The following is a 23,038-nucleotide window of genomic DNA, read 5'->3' on the forward strand; positions in this document are numbered from 1 at the left end:
TGCCCACAGGTGGATCGTCTGCCATCCAAGGCCCGGTTAACCAACAGGGCTTGTGGATGGTACTTTTTGTGCTGTTTCTGGTTTGGTCAGAAGGAAGGTGGCAGGGCTGGGTGAGCCCATAGTCTGCATTGAACCTGACGTTCAGACAAGCCAGGTGCCCACCCCTGCTGAAGGGTACCCTCTGCCCATGTAGCAGGAAAGAGCCCTGCGCCCTGTCCAAGCCCAGCAGCCACCTTTCACACAGGTCGAGGCTGGGAGAAATGCCGCGTGTTTCTTCCGTCCTTGCTCCGGCTTCATGTTCTGATGAGGGAGGATGGCATCCCCTTTTCCAATCTGGCCACTGGGTATGAGAAGGGGTGGCCACTCCCTGTCCTGGAGCCGCTGTGAGGAAAAGACCGTGAGGTTGAGGGGACAGAGCGCTGACCCAGGTGCCCAAGAAATCACTCTGCGCTCATGGTGCCCACTGGCACCTTCCCTCAAGTCCATCCAGAAGTCAGCTCAGCCAAGTGAGAATGCCACCGATGTTCCAAGGGCGGGGAAGGGGGCACCGTGCTCAGCAAGAGACTGGTTTGGAGGAAAGAGTTTAGTTGACAAGGTACCTTCAAAATGCAGCTCCTTGTGCGAGGCTGGGAGGGGGTGATTCTGTGCTGTTGCTCAGGCTGCGTCGGCCACGATGGACAAAGCCTCCGAAGTGTGTGCTTGGGCCGGGTCCTGACTTCTACTTTGTCCCTCCAGCTGTAATAAGCCCGCTGTTTGGAAAGGCCCTGCTCTGTGTGGGGAGTTCTCCAAGAAAGGCTTGGGTGTGACGGTGCAGTGGTTTTGCGAGTTCAGGCAAGGAGAACGTAAAACATCACGGAGAAGACGCTTCACAGGTTCCTCGGGAAGGGATTCCGGCATCCCAATTTCCAGCAGACAGCCTGTGCTGTTTCCCAGGAGCCACAAGTGAACAACTCTTGGGCAAGGAGAAGCACGTCTTCACTCGGAGGGCTTGTTCCACGTGAAGAAGACACGACTAGTGAGGAGGTGTTTTTGTGTTTCTACCTCGTCCCGAGCGCGTGTGTAAAACCTCTCCTTTTCTCTCTCCCACCTAACACGGGGACTTCTCTGAACTGTCAGAGTCAAGGAAACGGAACCTCAGACTGCCGATGGGTCTGTAAGACTGCGTAAATGCACCGACCCCCGTGGGTATATTTTTCACAAGCCGCTTTATCCTTGCGTGGTCAGTGTCATCAGCCGGTGCACCGCTGGAAGGGGAGCCCGGCCTTGAGTTGGGTCAGTAAGTGCCCAGAGTGTATGGAGCAGGGTGAGCATGGTACCTGTTTCTAAGTAAGATGCCCCTGTGTGGTGACGTTCTGGTGCCTTGGAGACTGGACAGTCCTGGGAAACGCAGAGACCATGTCCCTTCCCAGCAAGACCCCTGAAGTCCTGGTGTGGCTTTCTCTGCTGGCTTCTAAGTGGCCGTTCCTTCTGTCCAGGAACGTGGTGGGAAGAGAACTGATTTAGGGGAGCAGGGGAGATGGGTGGTTCTTTGTTAAGCCATGATTCAGAGGGGTTTTGTCCCCCGCTGCTTTGAAGTGAATGTGATGTCCACCTATACAAGGCCGTTCCCAACGTTTTGTGGGGAAATTCCATTATCGTCTAGTTCCATGTTTCCATAAGCTGTTTGAAATCCCCTTGTATGCATACAACACATGTGTTTATACTTATTTTTGTCAGTATTTCTTGTTTGCGCCTAGAGAGTCCCCAGATCCCCTGTTGAATCTTCTCCCCTGGAAAATGACTGAGATAGATACAGCAGCCGGGCCTCAGACCGCCATTCTGAATGGCAAAGCCAACACTGCCAGTCTGACTCAGCGACCCTACAGGACAAGGCAGAACTGCCCCTGTGGGTCTCCCAGACTAACTCAGTGCAGGCAGAGAAGGCGGCATGTTTCTCCCTAGAAACAGCCCGTGATTTAGAACTGCTGACCTTAAGGGTAGCAGCCCAACGGCTAACCCATAACAACATCAGAAAGAGACTCTACCATCTAGTCAGCGCAGACCCACAGCATCCCCATAGGACAGTGGAACCGCCCCTGTTTCCAAGAATGTGCTAAGACTTAGCAACTAAGTCGTTGTCATGGCAGCAGTAGGCCCTTTAGGCCCCTTGAGGTCAGTGGGTACCAGACCACAAGGCAGTGTTTTTTGGGTGTGTGATTTTTGGCGGGGTTCGGCGCTGGGTAGCCGGGGCTGTTTGATTTAAGGTTATCTCGAGTGCTTACGGAGGCATAGCTCTGTTCTGCCTCGTAGCCAGTTCCGAACCCCGAGGTTGGCCCTGCCCAGCCCGGGCCTTCGTAATTTGCGTGAAAAGGACAGAGCTGGAGCCACCCGGCCTGTGTAAGAAGCTGCCCCTGAGAGGCGCAACCTCAGGACTTGTGCCCGCTCCCCAAAGGCAACATGGTAGAAGATTGTGGGGTTGGTCGGTCCCTCGAAGCCTCCATTGCGGCCACACTGGGAACACAAGTCTCGGACATAAATTCAAACACCCTCTCTGTGAGTACCAGCTATCCACCAGACTAGAGACCCTTGGAATTGACAATCCACTCTAGAAAGCTGCGAGAAGGGACGTTGGAATAGCAAACATGTTATTTCTGAACAGCCAGGTGGTACGTGCTGACTATGGTAATGACACACAGGCAAATGCTATTAAGAAGCGGAAGCGATGATTGCACGTTGAGTTAATAACCTAAAGAAATCCCAGTGGGCAGCTGGGGACTCCTGTACCAGCGCAAATAGGGGCCTCTATTAGGACGGCTCATCTCCGGTCCACTGACTTCTCCCAAAGTGTCTTTCAGCAGAACAGGAGCAGGTTCAGGCAGAGCCAGCCATTGCCCCACTGTCCTGTCCCAGTGTCAGAGCTGTGGCCGAGGGCTGCCTGGTGGAAGCCCAAGGGCCCTGGCTCTGAGTGCTCTGACAAGCCAAACCCCAGAACCTCACCTCTTAGGACCACATTACTCTCCCCGTGTTTCAAACCAGTGACACCTAGCCTCACATTCCAGTCACACCACGTCCACCCTCGTGCACGGGCTCTGAGAACACGACCTTGAGGGGTTCTCTGTGAAGACATCCGTCCCAGGCCTTCCTGGGAAAGGGCTGGTGTGAGGAGTGGAGCTTCCCCAGTTGCCGGCTGGAAGTGGCAGCAGCCTTCTCCATTCATTCTGATGACCCCAGACGTGCCCTGACGCACCTCTTCACTCTCAGGGTTAGGTCCCAAAGACCAGGTCGTCATGTGGAAATCAATGTTAGGTGCAAATGGAGGGTGCCTCCCTCGTTGCATAGCTGCCAAACCCCAGAGGACCATGGTAACGTTAGCCACCGCAGGCGGCCATGAGCTGGCTCCATTGGCATCTATTTCTGGCAACCATTCACCCATAATGCGCAAACCAGTTTGTTCACTGCTGCCATCGATGCCAGGTAACAAGATGGTTGGTCCTCGAGGAGTGGGTGCAGTTTCTGAAATGCACAGCAACATCCCTGGTTGAGAAACGAGGTGGTATGTGACTGCTTTCAGAAAGGATCTGCGTATTAACTTCCTGCTAAACACCAGGGGCCCTGTGAGATGACAGAGAGCTGGCCCAGAGTGGTCCCAGGCTGAAATCTGTACGGGAGCAACTGCCACATCTTTCTTCCATGGGGGTGCTGGTGGTGGCTTCCAACCACCAAGTTTGGGGGGTTGCAGCTGAGCACTTAGCCCGCTGCACCACTAAGTCTTCCAGTGAGTAGCTGCAACTAGCAACACATCCAAACTGCAGAATTTATAAGCAAACTGACTCATAGCGACCCTACAGGACAAGAGTGAAGGGGGGGTGGGGGTGGTGGTGCAAGTCTGCGGCAGCAACTTGGAAAGCCTCCTCCTCTTCCCGCAAAGCAGCTGGGGGTTTCCAACTGCTGACCTCCATGGTTTTCAACCTTCCTGATGCCGCGACCCTTTGATACAGTTCCTCACTTGGTGGGGACCCCCAGCCCCAACCATAAAGTTATTTTCGTGGCCACTTCATCACTGTCATTTTGCTACTGTTAGGAATCAGGTGACCCCCAAAGGGGTCGAGACCAACAGGTTGAGAACCGCTACCTTGTGACCCGCATCCCAACGCACAACCCACTATAACAGCCGGGTTCATTCACCACAAGCAGACAGTGTGAAAAAGGGAGCAAAATGTAGGCTAGTCAGGCAAAGGCACTGCATTGTGCCCTGCCCATGCACACATGTGAGTGTGCTTGCGTTTGCGCGAGCACACACACACACACACACACACACACACACTTTCTCACCAGGAGATGACTTCCTTACTATTCTGGTATTCAGCCTAAGTGGGAGCTGCCATGTGTGGGAAGAGGGGGCTTCTCTCCCCCTTTAAAAGGACCCGGAGGTGCTCTGAAGGAAGGATCCTTTCTGGCCGATGTCCTGTTACCTCTTCGTTGTCCAGGTGCTTGTGTAACCCAGGTCCTTGACTTCACGGAGTTTGACAGCCACATAGAAGGTAAGATGGAATCAACTTGAGCCTGCGCACAGCTAAGTGCTGGGCGATGAAGAGCCCTACGAGTCCTGAGGAGAGCTGGGGCTGCTCAGTCTGGAGCTCACCCCACCACCGAAACCACTGGTAGCACTCGGTGCTCTGCCATGATGTCCTGCCGGCCCTGCCCTTCTGCCATCCTGCTTGATAGGCCCATGAGATCAGTCTACCAGAGAACCGGAACAAAGTGGAAGGACACTTTGATTTGTGACACGAGGGGAAGCTGAGTTGCTTTGGCCGGGATCAGAGAATATATGCGTGCTGGGCAAAAGTAAAGCCTAAAAGAAACTGTTGCCTAAATAAAATGAACCAAGAGCTGACCTCTGTTCTCATCACCTGAACACACAGGTCCCAGGGGGTGGGGGGCAGTGGAACCAGAAAGCCATTTGATCCATTTGAAGATGATGAGGAGAGAATTGGGTCATATTTTTTCCTGAGCACATTTCAGACAGAGCCTCAGAGAGTGCGCGCGCACGAGAGAGAGAGAGAGAGAGAGAGAGAGAGAGAGAGAGAGAGAGAGAGAGAGAGAGTCATCCAACAGTGACTTTCTATTGCCATCCCACCTCTTTTGCAGGATCTGTTCTCATTTCAATGATATTCTAATAAAACATTTTTAAAAAACGAAAAAGCTCAATGATATTATCGCTCCTTACAAAGTTGCCCTCGCGGTCCAGGCATTTTGAGCCCACCAGCTGCCCCACGGAAGAGAGAAGCTGCCTGCTGCTGGAAGGATTGGTGGCCTCAGAAACCCCGCACAGTAGGTCTACTCAGTCTTCCAGAGGCTTGGCGATTCTGATGGCAGCGGCCGTGGCTTGGGTAGTGTTCGTTTTGATTCAGAATGGTGCAAATACTGGTTACACACACACACACACACACACAGCGAGAGGCAGGAGTCACTCCTTCCCACCATGTATAAAGCTTGTCAGGAAGATTTCCATCCACCAGCCATGTGGTAGTTGGAAAATGTGGCTGAGCTTCACAGAGCTGGGCTTCTGGTTTTGAATTTGACCTTGAGCAAGTCATTGGATTTGCACTGAGTCTCAGGGGGGGTGGGGGACGTATACCAGATTGAGGGTGTATGTATCAGTCCCACCTGGGAGGCGCTCACCATGTCAAACAGGTGTTTAAACCTCCATCACCTGAATTCCTGCCTAAGGCAGTCACCCTGTGCAGTAGGTCACCCCTAAGGCTTTCCTTACCTTGACGGTTCAAGTTCGTGTCATTGGCCGGGCGCCTGGGTCTTATTCCCTCTTTGGATGCCATTAATTTTGAATAGGTGTGTCTGCGCTTTCAGGTAGAATTCCCTTTTGCCCGGGCTTATCTCCTTCTAAGGACTGCTCTCTGGCTGGGGGGGGGGGGGGCTGCGGTTTCCTTGTTGTTAAAGGGAGACTGATGCTGAGCCAGTATTTGGTTAACTTTCAGAGATCCCTATCACTTAGAGCTGAGCTGCCCGTTCTTTCGCCCAACGTTCTCACTTGACAGAGGGCGGAGGTCAGCAGACAGTCAGGGACTTGCTGGTACAACTCAACCGGAAGTGACAGAGCCCAGCTGCATCCCCAGACTCTAGGACCCAGGCTGGCTCCACCTGTGCCCGGGGAGCTTGGAGTTAAAAGAATGTTCTGGTTGATGGCTAACCAGTGGTCTTGGAGTCAACCCCGACTCCCGGCCACCCCTTGTGTGTCTAAGTAGACAGAGCCTCCATGGGGTTTTCAGTCCTCAGACGTAGATCACCAGGCCTTTCGGAGGTGCCTCTGGGTGAACCTGCGCCCCTAACCTTTCAGGCAGCAGTGGAGGCATTCACCTTTTGTGCCCCCAAGAGGCTGCAGAACTGATCAGAGCCCTGCCCTCCCCTTCAGGGTGGAGCTAGTTTCCTCCCATCTAAGACCAGAACTGCGACCCTGTCCTGCTTCTTAAATTTTATAGATGAGTCTTCCAATATTAGTGATAAAATGAGCGGAGGGCAGGGGCGGAGAAGGTAAACTACAACTTTAAAACCAGTTCCTTTCTGTCTGTTTCCCATCATCTGACTTTCTAAATTCAGTGACGATTGTTTTTACCGTTTGGGCTTGTTCACTTAGTATTTTAAAAGACATCTTTCCTTTTTTAAGCATGGGACAGGTGGTGGGGATGGTTTATGGGAAAGGACTGTACCTAACCTCTGTCTCTGTACTCACCACTCTTATTTTTTGTCCTAAGGTCACTGTCAATAATTTCACAGAGAGAATTCTCTAGCAACCCTCTAGGAAACCTTGATTTCTTCTCTAAGTGACCCCTTGTGTTGAGGCTGGACTATGTTCCACTGACTCCCTGCCATAGAGTTGATGCCAACTCATGGCCGCCCTATCAGACAGGATAGAACTGCCCGTGCGTTTCTGAGACTGTAACGCTTTTTTTATATTTTATTGGGAGCTCTTACATTTATCATAACATTCCATCAATCACATAAAACAGTATTGTACAATTGCTACCACAGTCGGTTTCAGAACATTTTCTTTTTTTTACATAGATGACATATAATATTTTTAAAAATACCATTAAACAATGTATTATTTAAGGTTAAGTATAATATGAGGGATTTTTTAAGTGTAGAAAAAAATGAATTAAAATATAATGGCATCTTCCCACTTTTAAAAAAAAATCATTTTATTAGGGACTCATACACCACCCATCTCGATCCATACATACATCAATTATGTAAACACATTTGTACATTCATTGCCCTCATCATTCTCAAAACTTTTGCTCTCCACCCAAGCCCCTGAAATCAGGTCCTCATTTTTCCCCTCCCTCCCCACTCCCCCCTCTCTCATGAACCCCTGATGATTTATAAATTATTATTTTGTCATATCTTGCTCTGTCCCACGTCTCCCTTCCCCCACTTTTCTGTTGTATGTCCCCCAGGGAGGAGGTCACATGTAGATCCTTGAAATAGGTTCCCCCTTTCCAACCTACCCTTCCTATTCCCTCCCAGTATCGCCACTCACTCCACCGGTCCTGAGGGAATCATCTGCCCTGGCTTCCCTGTGTTTCCAGTTCTCATCTGTACCAGTGTACCTCCTCTGGTCTAGTCAGGCTTGCAAGGTAAGATTCGGATCATGACAGTGGGAGGTGGGAGGAGCAAGCATTTAGGAACTAGAGGAATGTCGTATGTTTCATCATTGCTTCCGTTGCACCCTGACTGGCTCATTTCCTTCCTAAGAACCTTCTGTAAGGGGATATCCAGTGGCCTATAAATGGGCTTTGGGTCTCCACGCCGCACTGTCCCCCTCATTCACTATTATAGGATTTTTTGTTCTGATGATACCTGATACCTGCTCCCTTCAACACCTTGTGATCGCACAGGCTGGTGTGCTTCTTCCATGTGGGCTTTGTTTCTTCTGAGCTAGATGGCTGCTTGTTTACCTTCAAGCCTTTAAGACCCCAGACGCTATCACTTTTGATAACCGGGCACCATCAGCTTTCTTCACCACATTTGCTTATGTCCCATTTGTCTTCAGCGATCATATCAGGGAGGTGAGCACAAAATGATACGATATTTTTGTTCTTTGATGCCTGGTAACTGATCCCTTCAGCACCATCAGCTTTCTTCACCACATTTAGTTGTTCACCCACTTTGTCTTCAGCGGTTGTGCTAGGAAGGTGAGCATCCTAGAATGCCAATTTAATAGAAGAAAGTATTCTTGCATTGAGGGAGTACTTGAGTGGAGGTCCAATGAGACTATAACTCTTTACAGGAGTAGAAACCCCATCGTTCTCCAGTAGAGCGGCTGGTCGTTTCGAACTGTGGACCTTACAATTAGCAACCCAACGCATAACCACGGCTCCAGAACAATGTCCTGGGGAGGAGGGTATTTCTAGGTGGAAATGCTTGCTCAGTGATCCTCATTGCATACAAGCCATGTGATCATGCTAGAGAATCTCTAACACCCTTCCCATGAGGTGGTCCTGAAAATCCTGGAAGAGTTCCTAGGGAAATTCCATCACCTTCTCATTCCATCCACCCACCAACTTTTTGAAGCAAGCCCCCTACTGAATGCTTTCATTTTGCATCTCCCATCCCACCCCCCACCCCCGTCAATCCCACTGTTTTTCTCTCCGCTACATCTAGAGAGGAACGCAGAAGAAGTGATGCATTTGAATGACGGCGAAGAACACCGAAAGGGCTGAGGACCGCCAGAAGAAGAAACAAATCTGTCTTGGAAGAAGTCAAGCCGGGATGTTTCTTAGAAGTGAGGATGAAGACACTTCATCTCACACACAAGTCCCTGGAGCAGAACAGCGTGCTTGGCAAAATAGAGGAGCAAAAACAGAGAGAGAAAGAGAGAAACCCTTGAGCTGCAGCATAGCAAATACCCCTGAGGCCGGCAGAAGGCCGGGCCATGCTTCGTTCGGCTGTATATCCAGTTACTGTCAAACCCGAAGCCGCACTTCACAACCTTCTGTCCCCTCCCTGCCAAATGAGCTCACTCTTCAACACCTGACCCCTCGCCATTTGCTGACCTTTTTTCTCAGGTTAGAACTTTAAGTGTATCGCGTGACATTGGTCTCAGTTTCAGGTGCTATGGGAACAAAGACACCATGAGAAGGTGACTTGAAAGGGCACCGCTGTGTTGCCCCAGTCTTCTGGAGGCTACCTGCCCAGGGCAGGGACTCCATCCTGAGCTCCTCTGGTCCTCTGACCATAGGCTGTCCTGCAGGACCTCTCTCCTCTCCTCCTGTGGGGGGCTCCTGTGTCTCATCAGCTTTTTCTTGCTCAGAAAAGGTTCCCTTCCAAACACCTGACACTGGCATGGCCTCGTGGGACACAGCCAGGAAAGCATGGTGTCCAGAGAGAGTTACATCCACCCGGTAACTGCCTCCTAGCCATCGAGTCAATTCTGACTCATCTTGACTATGCCCCGCCACTAGGACTCCTATTTCCACAGGGGTGGGACTAAATCCACTTCAAGCCAGGGAGTGAGTGTGGAGAATGCACCAGAACGAGCCAGCCATCTGCCGGGTGGTCTTGCAGAAGCCACAAGTGAAGCGTGACTGGGGACGAGGTATGAAGAACACAGGTGGATGTTGTGAGGTGTGGTTCTTGTAGAGCAGGGCTTGGGAACATCCAATCCACAGGGCTGTAATAAGGCCGGTGAAATCATCAATACCGTCAAACATCACATGCTTCACCTCAGAGAAGCCATCCAAGACACCACACTAACCCAACACCAAACTCACTGCCCTCGAGTGGATGCCGACTCACAGCGACCCCATAAGACAGGATAGAATGGTCTCTGCGAGTTTCTGAGACCATAACTCTTTATGGGAGTAGAAAGCCTCATCTTTCTCCCTCAGAGTGGCTGGTGGTTTAGAAATGCTGACCTTACCATGTAACCACTACACCACAAGGCCTCCTTACAGTTAAGGATGAACTGATGAAATGTTAGCTAGTTTGTAAGTTGATCCTCAAGTTGATAGGGCCCTCAGAAGCTGTTATAAATATCCAAGTGGTCTCTAGTAGATAAAAGGCTTGCCACACCTGTTGGAGAGCAGTCCCCCTGTGGGGTCCGGACCTTGCCTCCTGAGACAGGGAATACCCAGCTCAGGGCTTTATCTGACATGCCCTGTGCTGTGCCGTCACTCACCCAGGGGCCTTTGCAACACAGATGCTCTGTGGAAATGTAACACCGCCAGACGCTTGGCTCAGGACCCAGCTATCGACACCCTGACATGTTACCCACAGAGATGGCTGTCTCCTCTCTGGGGTTCACTTTCTCAGAGATAGCGCTCAGTGACTTATTTCCACGCTGACCCTTAATCCCTTCCTTCTGCGTGTTTTGAGCTTAACCTGCTCTTTCTCTAAGATTTTCCAGGTGGAAACACAACAAACAGACTCAGTGCCCGGGAGTCGATGCTGACTCATAGTGACCCTATGGGACACGGTAGAACTGTCCCTGTGGGCTTCCGAGGCTGGCCTCGTCCTTCTGCACAGCTTCCGGTGGTTTCAAAATGCTGACTTTGAGGTGAGCCGGCTAAGAAATCACCCTCCCTCTGCCTCCCTGGCTCCTCCCTGGTAGGTACAGTTTGTACAAATGTCCCCCCTCCCACATTCACTGTCAAAAGCATTAACTTCTTTACTTATGTCTAAAGTCTAGAGCAGGGGTCCTCAACTTTTTTAACAGGGGGCCAGTTCACTGTCCCTCAGACCGTTGGAGGGCCGGACTATAGTTTAAAAAAAAAAAACTATGAACAAATTCCTATGCACACTGGACGAGTCGGCTGCTCAGCAGGACAGGCAGCGGCGGCAAAAACACCCGATGGGCCAGATAAATGTCCTCGGTGGGCCGCATGTGGCCCGCGGGCTGTAGTTTGAGGACCCCTGAACTCTAAACCCTAGGAAATCAACCTTCTGGCAGGGCCAGGGTGTGTACATGGACGAACTCTGCCTGAAATCTGCTTCAAATATGTGTACAACCACAAGAGAGAGATGTGATCCATCCAACTGCTTGTTTTCTTAGTCAGAAGGATTTGCTCTGGATGAGAATGTGACCAGAGGCTGGGTGGGGTCCAAGAGAAGTGGGGATTTGGGAGAAGGAGGCAAAGGAAGGTGGAGGGGCTAAAGGCAGACTTCACCGCTTTGGTAACGCCTTGAAGAGTCCTGTTACCCAAAGCAAGCTTCCAAAGGAAGGTTCTTTCCCTGCTCAGTAAGAATACCAAAAACAGGGAGCCAAGCTTACCACGCAAGCAAAAGGATGTGTTAGAGAGAGAAGCATCTTGCAAGGGGAGACGGGGATCTAAGGCAGCACAGAGACCTCACCCCTCCAAAACAGGAAAAAGAGGTTGAACAGGGAAAGAGCGTGGACGCGAGAAACATTATGTTAACTCATGGAAGACATGAGAGCCGAAGCGTCGAGTCTACGTGGGTGGGTTATGACTATTGGGTGCTCGCGAAACAAGGTTCAAAATGGGGGCTTTGGCCAAAGCTTCTGGGTGAGGTAGTATCACTTATTATGGGATGGTGCCCATGCTGGCTCATCAAGCTCTGGTCCTGTGCCCGGGTGTTCTTTGCGCTTGGGGTCAACTCGAGGTCACGGGTCTGCTGTTACTCATGTCCAATCTGAGTCGGTCAGAACGCTGAATGCTGTCGACAAGGGAGTGGGATGGAAAACATTATTGTTGCAAGGAGGGATACATTGAAAATGACACAGCTATTGTAATATGCTCCAAGTTTAAAATTGCCTGGGTGGGGTGTGGATGTGTTGATCCCTATGGGTTGATCTGAGGAAATGCTTTTACTTCATGTGGGATGTGTGTGTGTGTGTGTGTGTGTGTGTGTGTGTGTGTGTGTGTGTGTGAAGTCAAGGAATTGCCAAGAGCTACTTCAGACACAGATAGTCGGGAGACACAATGATGGAAACTACCCCATCATAGTCTAAGTATGTGTCTCTATCATTGTCCAAGTGTGTGTCCGACATCTTTTAAGGAACCTTGGTGGTGCAATGGTTTAGTGCTAGGCTGTCAACCGACAGGTCTGAACCCATCCATTCAACCGATGCACTTGAACTGCTGGTGTTGCAGAATGCTGGAAGCCCCAGCCGTCTTGGAAGAAGTCAGACCAGAGTGTTCCTTAGAGACAGGATGGCAAGACTTCATCTTACATGCTTTGGACATGTTGTCAGGAGAGACCATCCCTAGCTAGGGACATCGTGCTAGGTAAAGTTGAGGGGCAGCAAGAAGAGGAAGGCTTTCCATGAGATGGATTGACCCAGTTGCTGCAACAACGGGCTCAAACATAAGAAGAATTATGAGGACAGCACGGGGCCAAGTGATATTTTGCTCCACTGTGCACAGGGACACTGTGGTAGTTACATAATCTGGTGTCCAATTGGGACATGAGAGGATTAAGAATGAAGGCATGGAGTCTAGTCTGATAGCCAATGAGACCTCTGTGGGCGTGGCTTCTGAGAATTCTGGGAACTCCTTTATTTCCCCTGGGAGGCGGAAGAGACTCTCACTGCTCTCCCTTGGAGATGCTCTACAGACAAGATACATGGCATTACGCTAATAGACCCCGTGCCCTGGGAACTGGAGAAGCCATGTGGAGACCGCTGCCAGCGCTGCAATGCTTACATCTCCACTGGCTCCAAAGACTTTCTACCCACTGGCCTGTGATTGTCCTGTATTTGGCGTCTTTGCATGTGTTTCGTGAGTCTACAGAGGACTTTATCGATTGTTATAGGACATATCAGCTAATATTGGACTTGTGGACTTGATCTGGACTGGGCTGGGACATTTCTTGATGTTCAATTGCTCTTGCATATAAACGTCTTTCTTATTTACATGTGAGTCTCTATGAATTTGTTTCTCTAGTCTACCTGGACTAACACAGTTGCTATGGGTCGGAACTGACCAGATGGCGCCTAACAATGGCAGTGGCTCTTTTCAAGAGAGCGCAGGAATGTGTATCTGTAAAGCTTACAGCAGAGAGGACCCCAAAGAGCGGCTGGACAGTGTTGCGTGTCACCGATGTGAGTTGGAATGGCTCGGTAGAGACAGCAGCAGCGTCACTGTCTGAGAGGGCACCTCTTTGCTCGGGTTCCTCATTCTGTGCCAGTTTTAATGCCAAGGAGCCAGCCTAGAATATGTGCAGCTCAGAAACTCTCTGGCTCTATGTGTTAGAAGACTGGAAAACACAGCACACCTCCTTTAAAGTAAAATAATGGGGGCTTCATGGTCCCTGGTGGCACAGTAGCTAATGTGCTTGCAGCCAATGGAGATGTCCGGAGTTGGAATCCCCGGGCTGCTCCTGATGAGAGAGATGTGACTGCGCCGGCAAAGATCCACAGCCTTGGAAACCGACCCTATGGGCAGTTCTTCTCTGCCCTACAGCGTCACTAAGGGGTGTCCTCAGCTTGACAGCAGTGGGCTTTTAGTTTGAGTTTTCAGTAAGGACTTGGGAAATGTCTGAGCTTAGTGATTTGTCTATTTGGGGGGAAGCACATGATACAACAGAAGAACCCCTTGATCACACTGACTTAAGAGAGTGACTTCAACCCTTGAGAGTGACTGGAATTCCCCTGCCCCTACCCCAAAGAGCCCTTCTGAGAGAAAGCAAGCTGCCTCCGGCTGAGCCAAGGTCGGGTTACAGTCAGATGTCGGGGGTGGGGGGGGTGGGGGGAGGGGGGGCTCTGTCACCAACATTAATAATGGGAGATGGTTACATGGGACACACAGGCATGTGCTGATAACCCTCTTCCTTGAGAAACTGACCAGGAATTCTGGGAGACCAGACTCCAGGGGTCTCAACTCCAAAGAGCATTTTCACGTCATCTGAGCTGGACGGCACGTGGAGAGCTCAGGGTCTCTTTCAGAGGCCTCTGTGTCCAGGGGGAGCCATTTATTGACTTCCTTTTATTACCAATGCTAGTTCGCCTGCAGGGAAAATGATAGAAGCAGCAAGTTGCCTGGCCCTCCTTAAGGCTGTAAGCTGCTGGTGATGGGAGGCTTAGCCCCCAAATTTGCTCCCAACTTCTCCATTCACCACCAGCGGGGAATGGCTGATGGAAATTCCCAGCTCGCTCTCTCTCTCTCTCTCTCTCTCTCTCTCTCTCTCTCTCTCTCTCTCTCTCTCTCGGCTCTGAAATGAAGAAAGACAAAGACTCTGGAGTGATGCTGGTGCTGCAGTTCAAAACTGGCAGATCTTTGGCACTCTTGGCACTGGTTCTCATGGCTTGATGGTGGTTGTTGGTGACAGTTACATAATCTCTTGCCAACTTGAGTGAAGGGGTGGAGTCTAGCCTGTCAATCAGGTCACATAGCCAATGTGACCTCTATGTGGGCATGGGCTTCTCAGGAGGCTTCTGGGAACTCCGTCTTCCTCCCTGGAGGTGGGACTCATACTCTCCTTGCGGGACATTCCTGTTGACAAACCAGATGGAACTATGCTGATGGAGCCAGAGCCCTGGAGCTGGAGGAACCACGTGGAGACCTATTCGCCACTGAATCCACAAGACTTCCCGCCCACTGGCCTCTGATCTTCCTGCATTTGGCATCGTTGCCTGTGTTGTGTGAGTCTAAAGAGGAATTTATGGGCCAGTATCAGACATATGGGCTAATATTCGACTTATGGACTTGATCTGGACTGGGCTGGGATATTTTCTCAATATACAGTAACTTTTTTATATAAAGTTCTTTCGTACACATATGTGCGTCTCTCTGGATTTGTTTCTCTAGTCTCCCTGGACTAACACGGTCATCTCTGGACCCAAACAGCAGAAAGATTATGAAGCCACATCAACAAGCCAGTGAGCTAAGAGTATCCTGATTGATTAGTGATGCCTGCCTGGGCCAGCAAGGGAAGCGTTGAAGCTCACAGGACACATTACCAAGCCTGGTGTGCAGGCAGAAAAGATGTTTACTCTGCAGTTCAGCAGAATGAGGTTTGATTATGAACCATGCCATCAACTTGCAGGCTGAATGCTCCTGAGAATTAAATGAGAAGATGAGTGTGAAATGTGCAGCTACGTGCGTGCAGGATAGAACACGATTCTGTTCCTCTTGACAGAATTCCAGAGAACTAAGTCATCCTAATCACCTTCCATTCCCTGACTGGTGGCTGGCCCACAGAAAGACCCTCATCATGGTTCGGCACGGTGGCTGCAACAATGAGCTCAAACTTAACCACTGTGAGGATGGCCCAGGGCCAGGCAGTGCTCAGTTCTGTGATACATAAGGCCACTGTGAATCAGAGTTGACTGGACAGCACCTCACAATAAGCCCCCAGAACCAGGCTGAAGGAATGCATCTAGTGGCTGGACTTGAGACTCCGCTCATCGAGGAGAGAAGCATTTGAGGGTCAGCAGGCATTTTTTTCCAGACTAGAAGTTACACTCCCTCCGGGGCCTCCTCTTATTATTGGTTTATAATGTATTTATAGTTGTTCTGGAGAATATACACTGCGGGGCACACACCCAACCAACAATTCCTGCAGGTGCAATTCAGTGACACTGACTAGAGTCTCTAAGTTGTGCAAGCATTCTCACTTTCCCTCCTTCCATCCCATCAACACAAACTCACTGCCCCTACATTTCTATGGCAGCTGCTCTTTTCAACTTGACCCCACATACAAAAAACCAAACCTACTGCTGTCCAGTCAATTCCAACGTGGAGGCTGAAGTCTTTAGGGGGACAGACTGCCGCATATTTTCCCATTGGAATGGCTGGTGGGCTCGAACCACCGACCCTTCTGTTACCAGTCCAGTGCTTAATGCTGTTTGCACCACTAAAGCTTCTCTGGGAGCCTTAATAAAACATACACACAGAGATGTGCATAATGAACTCAGTTCTAGTTCTCACTCAATGGTACAACCACCGGCACCCTGGAAGACTGCCGTTGCCTGTTGCCAGCCTCAATCTGTCCACCTCCAAAGGTACCTTCTCCTTGTAACCTCACCTTGTCACGGTGGTTAGCCGTGCACACACCATGCTTCCTCTTACTCTAGTGAGCCTACCATGTACCACGTGTTCCTTGACCTTCACCTCAGGCTCTTTGGGATTTTTATAACTTGCTGCATTGCTCAGAGGCAAACATGATGTTTCCTGAGAATCTTCCCAAGGAAAGTTAATTCCTGCTCTGTGGTTGGCCAACCAAGACTTTCTAGCCTTACTGTTCTGTCTGCATCCCACGATTATCCTGAAGCCCGAGTTAATGGAGAACATCTATAAGTGACTCCTCCAGGGGGTGAATTCCAAAGTGAGAAGTATGTAATTTCTATGTATTCGGAGCACAAGTGGGACTCCATCAAGTCAGCCTGTGTTGCTGTCATTCTCCCTGCTGGTGCCACTTCCTAATAAAACTTCTCTTTTTCTCTAGCTCTATGTTAGGGAATTAGCTCAGCTGCTCCCTGGTATGAACCTTTACTGAAGATTAGTAAAGGTTAACAGCCTGATTTCAATCATCAGGTATTAAGTGCCTTCAACAGTGTGTGAACTCAAACCATACTGTTGCATAGAACAAATGAATTCATTTTCACCAGTGGCTTCTAATCCAACTTATGAATACATCTTAGTTTACTTAATTATTTACCTTTGTATGGGCATTTGAGTTATTTCAGATGTTAGCTATTACAAGGAAGGCTGCTTCGGACACGGCTTACATGTCTTTCGGTGTTTTCACCCACATTTCAGTGGATCTGAGTAGAATGATGGCCTGAAATAACCAAGTTTGGACTTTAGTAGATATCAAAAATAATTACCTAAAGTGGTTGTACCCATTGACATTCTCTCCAGGTATAAGGAAGTTTCCTGTGCTCCACAACTTGGCTAATGCTTGCCATTGTCAGTCTTTGACATTTTAGCCATCTAGTGCGTCTGTCAGTTTGTCCTGCTGAGGTGGCTTGCCTATGACGGTGCTGCTGGTACTTCAAGGACCACAGGGTCATCCCCGGTTTCTAACAGACAGCTTGCTGGAAGTGAGGAGGACACGAAGCTCTTACTGATGGGGATCGAGGATGGAGCCTTCAGCTCGGATAATAACTCAGTGTAAAGAAGGCCCAAATCCTCACAACTGGACCAACAGGTAACATCATGAAACATGAAGAAAAGATTGAAGTTCTCAAGGATTTTGTCTTGCTTGTATCACCATTCAATGCTCACGGAAGCAACAGTCAAGGGATCCAAGGATGCCTTGCATTGGGTAAATCTGCTACACAAATCCCTTTAAAAAAAATCATTTTATTGGGGGCTCGTACAACTCTTATCACAATCCATCCATTGTGTCAAGCACATTTGTACATTTGTTGCTATTACCATTCTCAAAACATTTGCTTTCTGCTTGAACTCTTGGTATTAGCTCCTCATTTTTCCCCTCCCTCCCCAACCCCCTCATGAACCCTTGATAATTTATAAATTATTATTTTGTCATGTCTTACACTGTCTGACATCTCCCTTCACCCACTTTTCTGTTGTCTGTCCCCCAGGGAGGAGGTTATATGTAGATCCTTGTAATCGGTTCCCCTTTTCCAACCCACTCTCCCTCCACCCTCCTGGTGTCGCCACTTTCACCACTCATCCTGAAGGGATCATCTGTCCTGGATTCCCTGTGTTTCCGGTTCCTATCTGTACCAGTGTACATCCTCTGGTCTAGCCAGATTTTTAAAAATATGTTTCTTTTCTTTCTTTTTTTGTCTTTATTTCCAGCTATCTTTTTTTTATCATTTTATTAGGAGCTCATACAACTCTTATCACAATCCATACATACATCAATTGTGTGTAGCACATTTGTACATTCATTTCCCTGCTCATTCTCAAAACATATGCTCTCCACTTAAGCCCCTGGCATCAGCTCCTCATTTTTTCCCTTCCCTCCCCGCTCCCTGCTCTCTTTAGCCAGATTTTTAAGGCAGAACTGGGATCATAATAGTGGGCAGGGGAGGAAGCCTTTAGGAACTAGAGGAAAGTTGTATGTTTCATCGTTGCTACACTGCACCCTGACTGGCTCATCTCCTCCCTTCAACCCTTCTGTAAGGGGATGTTTAATTGCCTACAGATGGACTTTGGGTCCCCTCCCCGCACTCCCCCTCATTCACAATGATATGATTTTTTGTTCTTTGAAGCCTGATGCCTGATCCCATCGACACCTCATGATTGCACAGGATGGTGTACTTTGTTGCTTCGATGTGGGATTTGTTGCTTTTGAGCTAGATGGCTGCTTGTTTATCTTCAAGTCTTTAAGACCCCAGCCACTATATCTTTTGATATCCAGGCACCATCAGCTTTCTTCATCACTTTTGCTTGTGTTCCCATTTGTCTTCAGAGATCATTTTTGGGAAGGTGAGCATCTTGAAATGCCAGTTTAATAGAACAAAGTATTCTTGCATTGAGAGAGTACTTGAGTGGAGGCCCAATGTCCATCAGCTACCTTAATACTAAACCTATAAATATATGCACATAGATTTATTTCCCTGTCATCATATATATAAATATTTATATGTGTACATGCCTGTATTTGGACCTTTATAAATGCCCTTTGCCTCCCGGTTCTTTCCTCTATTTTCCTTTTTAAAAAATACTTTTATTGGGGGCTCTTATATCTCAACACAATCCATACATTCCTCCAATGTGTCAAGCACATTTGCTGATATGCCACCACCATCATTTTCAAAGCATTCTCTTCCTACTTGAGCCCCTGATGTCAGCTCCCAATTTCTTCCTCCTCCCTCCCCCGCCTGCCCTCCCTCGTGAACACTTGATAAGCTATAGATTATATTTTCCATATCTCACATCATCCTCTGCCATCCCTCACCCACTTTTCCATTATTTGTCCCCCTGGGAGGGGTTTCTAGGTTGATCCTTCTGATCCATTCACCTTTTCTCCCCCAACCCTCCCCTAATACTCCTGGTATCTCTACTCTCCCTGTTGACCCTGAGGGGTTTATCTATCCTGGGTTCCATGTACTGTGGACTGTTATCTGTAGCAGTGCGCATGCTCCTGGTCTAATCTGAATTGTAAGGTAGAATTGAGGTCATGATAGTGGGGCAAAGGACTCGCCAAAGAGCTTCCTTCATTGGTGTGTTTCATTGGTGTTTCATTGGTGCTTACTGCACCCTGAATGGTTCATGTCTTCCCTGTGACCCCTCTATTGTAAGGGGATGTCCAATTGTCTACAGATGGGCACTGGGTCTCCACTCCATCCCACCCCCTATTCTCCTTTATTTCCTTTTAATTTGCTCTTGTTCCACTATCATGGTCAGCCTTCATTTGGATTTCAATAATTCCTCTTCGTTACATTGCCCTTGATCAAACCTTACCAGGCCTCCTACACCCTCCTCGCCACTGATTTTGGATCACTTATTGTACCCTTGTCTCTGGGTTTGTTAGCACCACTTCCTTTCCCCCACCTTCCCCTCTCCCATGCCCAAACCCCCCTGAACAGTTGGTCCTGTTGTTTTCTCATCCAGATTGTTTATCCCACCTGTGTTAGGGTTCTCTAGAGAAACAAAACTAGAATGCTAATAATTATATATATATATATGACAGCTAGATAGATATATAACATAAGAAGTAAACAGTTAATTAAATTATAAAGCAGCACAAATGGCTCAGTGCAACTCACTCCCGTGAGACAGTTGTGAGACACTGGCAGTTCTTCTAGTCTTGAGGGCCGCCAGGTAGTCCTCTGAAGAGCAATTCAGGCAATCCCACCACAGGCAGCAAACAGCAAGTCAGGTCACCCACAGTCAGCCAGATGACAGGGTCTGACAGTCCCCAGCTCAAGAGATTTAAATTCCAATGGTGTGGTGAAGCAGGTCTGGAAGGAACCTCAAATTACAGTGACACAGTCCATGGGTTAGGTGTCCCACAGGTAGTGTAGCTTGTAAATTGAGGCACAGAACAAACAAGGCAGAGGCACATTGGTCTGAAGATCAAAGAGCAAAAGACAAGAAAGGTGAGGCTCGCCAAGCCATTTATCTCTCTGCCCTTCAATTAATCCCACTTGTGTTTATCAGCCAGGTTGGCACAATAAACTAACTACCTTACTACCTATCGTATCTAGATAGACCTGCAGAGATAATAATATGCACAAAAACAAGACAGAGGAAAACAAATCAACAAAAGAAAACAAAACAACAATGACCAAAAAAAGAAAAAGAAAGAAAAGTCTGTAAATAGTTTAAGGTCTGTTTCTTGACTTTGGGAGTGTTTTCTGGTCGAGTGTGATGGGGTGCTATTCCCTGGCCCCAAAGCCCATTTTTGGTATTCCCTGGGGACTTTGTTGCTCTGTTACCCTTGCTGTTCTGTTGCATGCCCTTAGTGTTTTGCCTCTGTGTGGTGGGGTCAGATCAGGCACAATTCCCACAGTGTGTCTCCAGTAGGGCTACGGGTCAGTGAGGGAAGTCGTGTCTCGTGGTGGGGCCGGTCCTATGGTCCCCTCTGTGCGTTGGCTGCTCTGAGCAGGGATATCGTCCTTAGGGCTTGGTGGCCAGGATTGCACAGATCTTTTCTAAGAGTTGAAAAGCAAGGGTGTTGCTTTGAGGACTAAGTCGCACCAGACCTAAGGCAAGCTCATTTTAGTTGTCTCATAGACATGTGAAAGCTGGACATTGACTAAGAAAGACAGAAAAAGAATTGATGTGTCTGAATTATGGTGCTGGCAAAAAAAATATTGAAAGTACCATGGACTCCTAAAAGAACAAACACGTCTGTCTTGGAGGAAGTGCAAACAGAATGATCCTTAGAAGCAAGGATGGTGAGACTTCATCTTATGTACTTTGGACATCATCAGGAGAGACCAGTCCCTGGAGAAGGACATCATGTTTGGTCAAAACGAGGGGCAGCACAAAAGAGAAAGGCTCTCAACAAGATGGATTGACCCAGTGGCTGCAACAATGGGCTCAAATATAAGAAACCATTGTGTGGTGGTGCAGGACTGGGTCTTGGCTTATTCTCTTGTACATAGGGTTGCTATGAGTTAGTATCAATTCAACGACACTAACAACCACAACAGAATGAAGGAAGAGGCTGAGCACATCTCAAAGAGCAGACACTGGAAACGCTATAGCCCTAGGAATTGATAGAATGCCAAGAGAAATGTTTCAACAAATGAACACAGCGTGCTGCAGCGCTCGGCCATCTGTGCTAAGACTTTAGAAGACAGATACCTGGTTACCTGATAGGAGAAGATCTATATTGATGTCCATTCCAAAGAAAGGTGACCCAACAGAATGTGGAAATCATCCAACCATTATTATTAATTTCACATGCAAATAAGATTTTGCTGAGGATAATTCAGAAATGCTTGTCCTCGTACAGCAAGAGAGCTGCTAGTTGTTTAAGCTGGATCCCAAGAGGATTTGGACTGAGAGCTCTCCTTGTGGCTGTCAGATGGATGTTGACTGAAAGCAGAGAATACCAGAAAAAAATGTTTCCTTGTGTTTTGTTGATGGTGCAAAAATGTTCAACTGTGTGCATCATAAGAACCAACAAGTGACAAAATAAAAAATTCAAGAACACCGACATGTGCTCATGGGCAACCTGCGCATAAACCAAGAGGCAATCATTTGAACAGTAAAAGGATGGTTTCAGGAACCTGGATGGTTTCAGGAGCCCTGGTGGCTCAGTGGTTATGAGTTGGACTGTGATCCCCAAGGCTGGTAGTTAGAAACCACTGGCCGTTCCATGGGAGAAAGAAACGGCTTTCTACTCCCATTAATAATTACCGTCTCAGGAACTCACAGGGGGCAGTTCTACGCTTCTATGAGCGGGCATCGACGTGCGGGCAGTGGGTGAAAGGTTTAAAATTAAGAGAGGTGTGGATCGGGACTATATCCTTTCTTTTTTTAATTAAAAAAAAGTTTTATTAGGGGCTCATACAACTGTTATCACAATCCATACATACATCAATTGTGTAAAGCACATCTGTGCATTCATTGCCCTCATCATTTTCAAAGCATTTGCTCTCCACTTAAGCCCTTTGCATCATGTCCTCTTTTTATCCCCTCCCTCCCCGCTCCCCTTTCCCTCATGAGCCCTTGATAATTTATAAATTATTATTTTGTCATATCTTTCCCTGTCTGACATCTCCCTTCACCCCCTTTTCTGTTGTCTATCCCCCAGAGAGGTGGTTACATGTAGATCCTTGTAATCGGTTCCCTCTTTCCAACCCACTCTCCCTCTACCCTCCCAGTATCGCCACTCACACCACTGGTCCTGAAGGTATCATCTGCCCTGGATTCTATGTGCCTCCAGCTCCTATCTGCACCAGTGTACATCCTCTGCTCTATCCAGACTTGCAAAGTAGAATTCAGATCATGATAGTGGTGGTGGGGGTGGGAAGAGGAAGCATTCAGGAACTAGAAGAAAGCTGTATTCTTCATCAGTGCTGCATCGCACCCTGACTGACTCATCTCCTCCCCTAGACCCCTCTGCAAAGGGATCTCCAGTGGCTGACAAATTGGCTTTGGGCCTCCACTCTGCACTTCCCCCTTCATTCACTATGGTAAGATTTTTTTTTGTTTTGATGATGCCTTATACCTGATCCCTTCGACACCTCGTGATCACACAGGCTGGTCTGCTTCTTCCATGTGGGCTTTGTTGCTTCTGAGCTAGATGGCCACTTGTTTACCTTCAAGCCTTTAAGACCCCAGATGCTATCTCTTTTGATAGCCGGGCACCATCAGCTTTCTTCACCACATTTGCTTATGCACCCATTTGTCCTCAGTGATCGTATCATGGAGGTGTGCACCCAATGATATGAATTTTGGTTCTTTGATCCTGTTCAATCCGTGTGCTGAGCAAATCATCCAAGAAGCTGGCTTATCTGAAGAAGAATGTGGCATCAGGATCGGAGGGGGGCTTGTGAACAACCTGCGCTGTGCAGTTGGCACCACCTTGCTTGCTGACAACGAGGACTTGAAGCACTTTCTGAAGATTACACCTCCACATAAACTTTAAAATCCTCAGAACTGGACCAGTAAGCCACATTACTCTCCATGGAGAAACACTGAAG

Source organism: Tenrec ecaudatus, chromosome 13 (assembly GCF_050624435.1).
Source record: "Tenrec ecaudatus isolate mTenEca1 chromosome 13, mTenEca1.hap1, whole genome shotgun sequence".
Taxonomy (NCBI): Eukaryota; Metazoa; Chordata; class Mammalia; order Afrosoricida; family Tenrecidae; genus Tenrec; species Tenrec ecaudatus.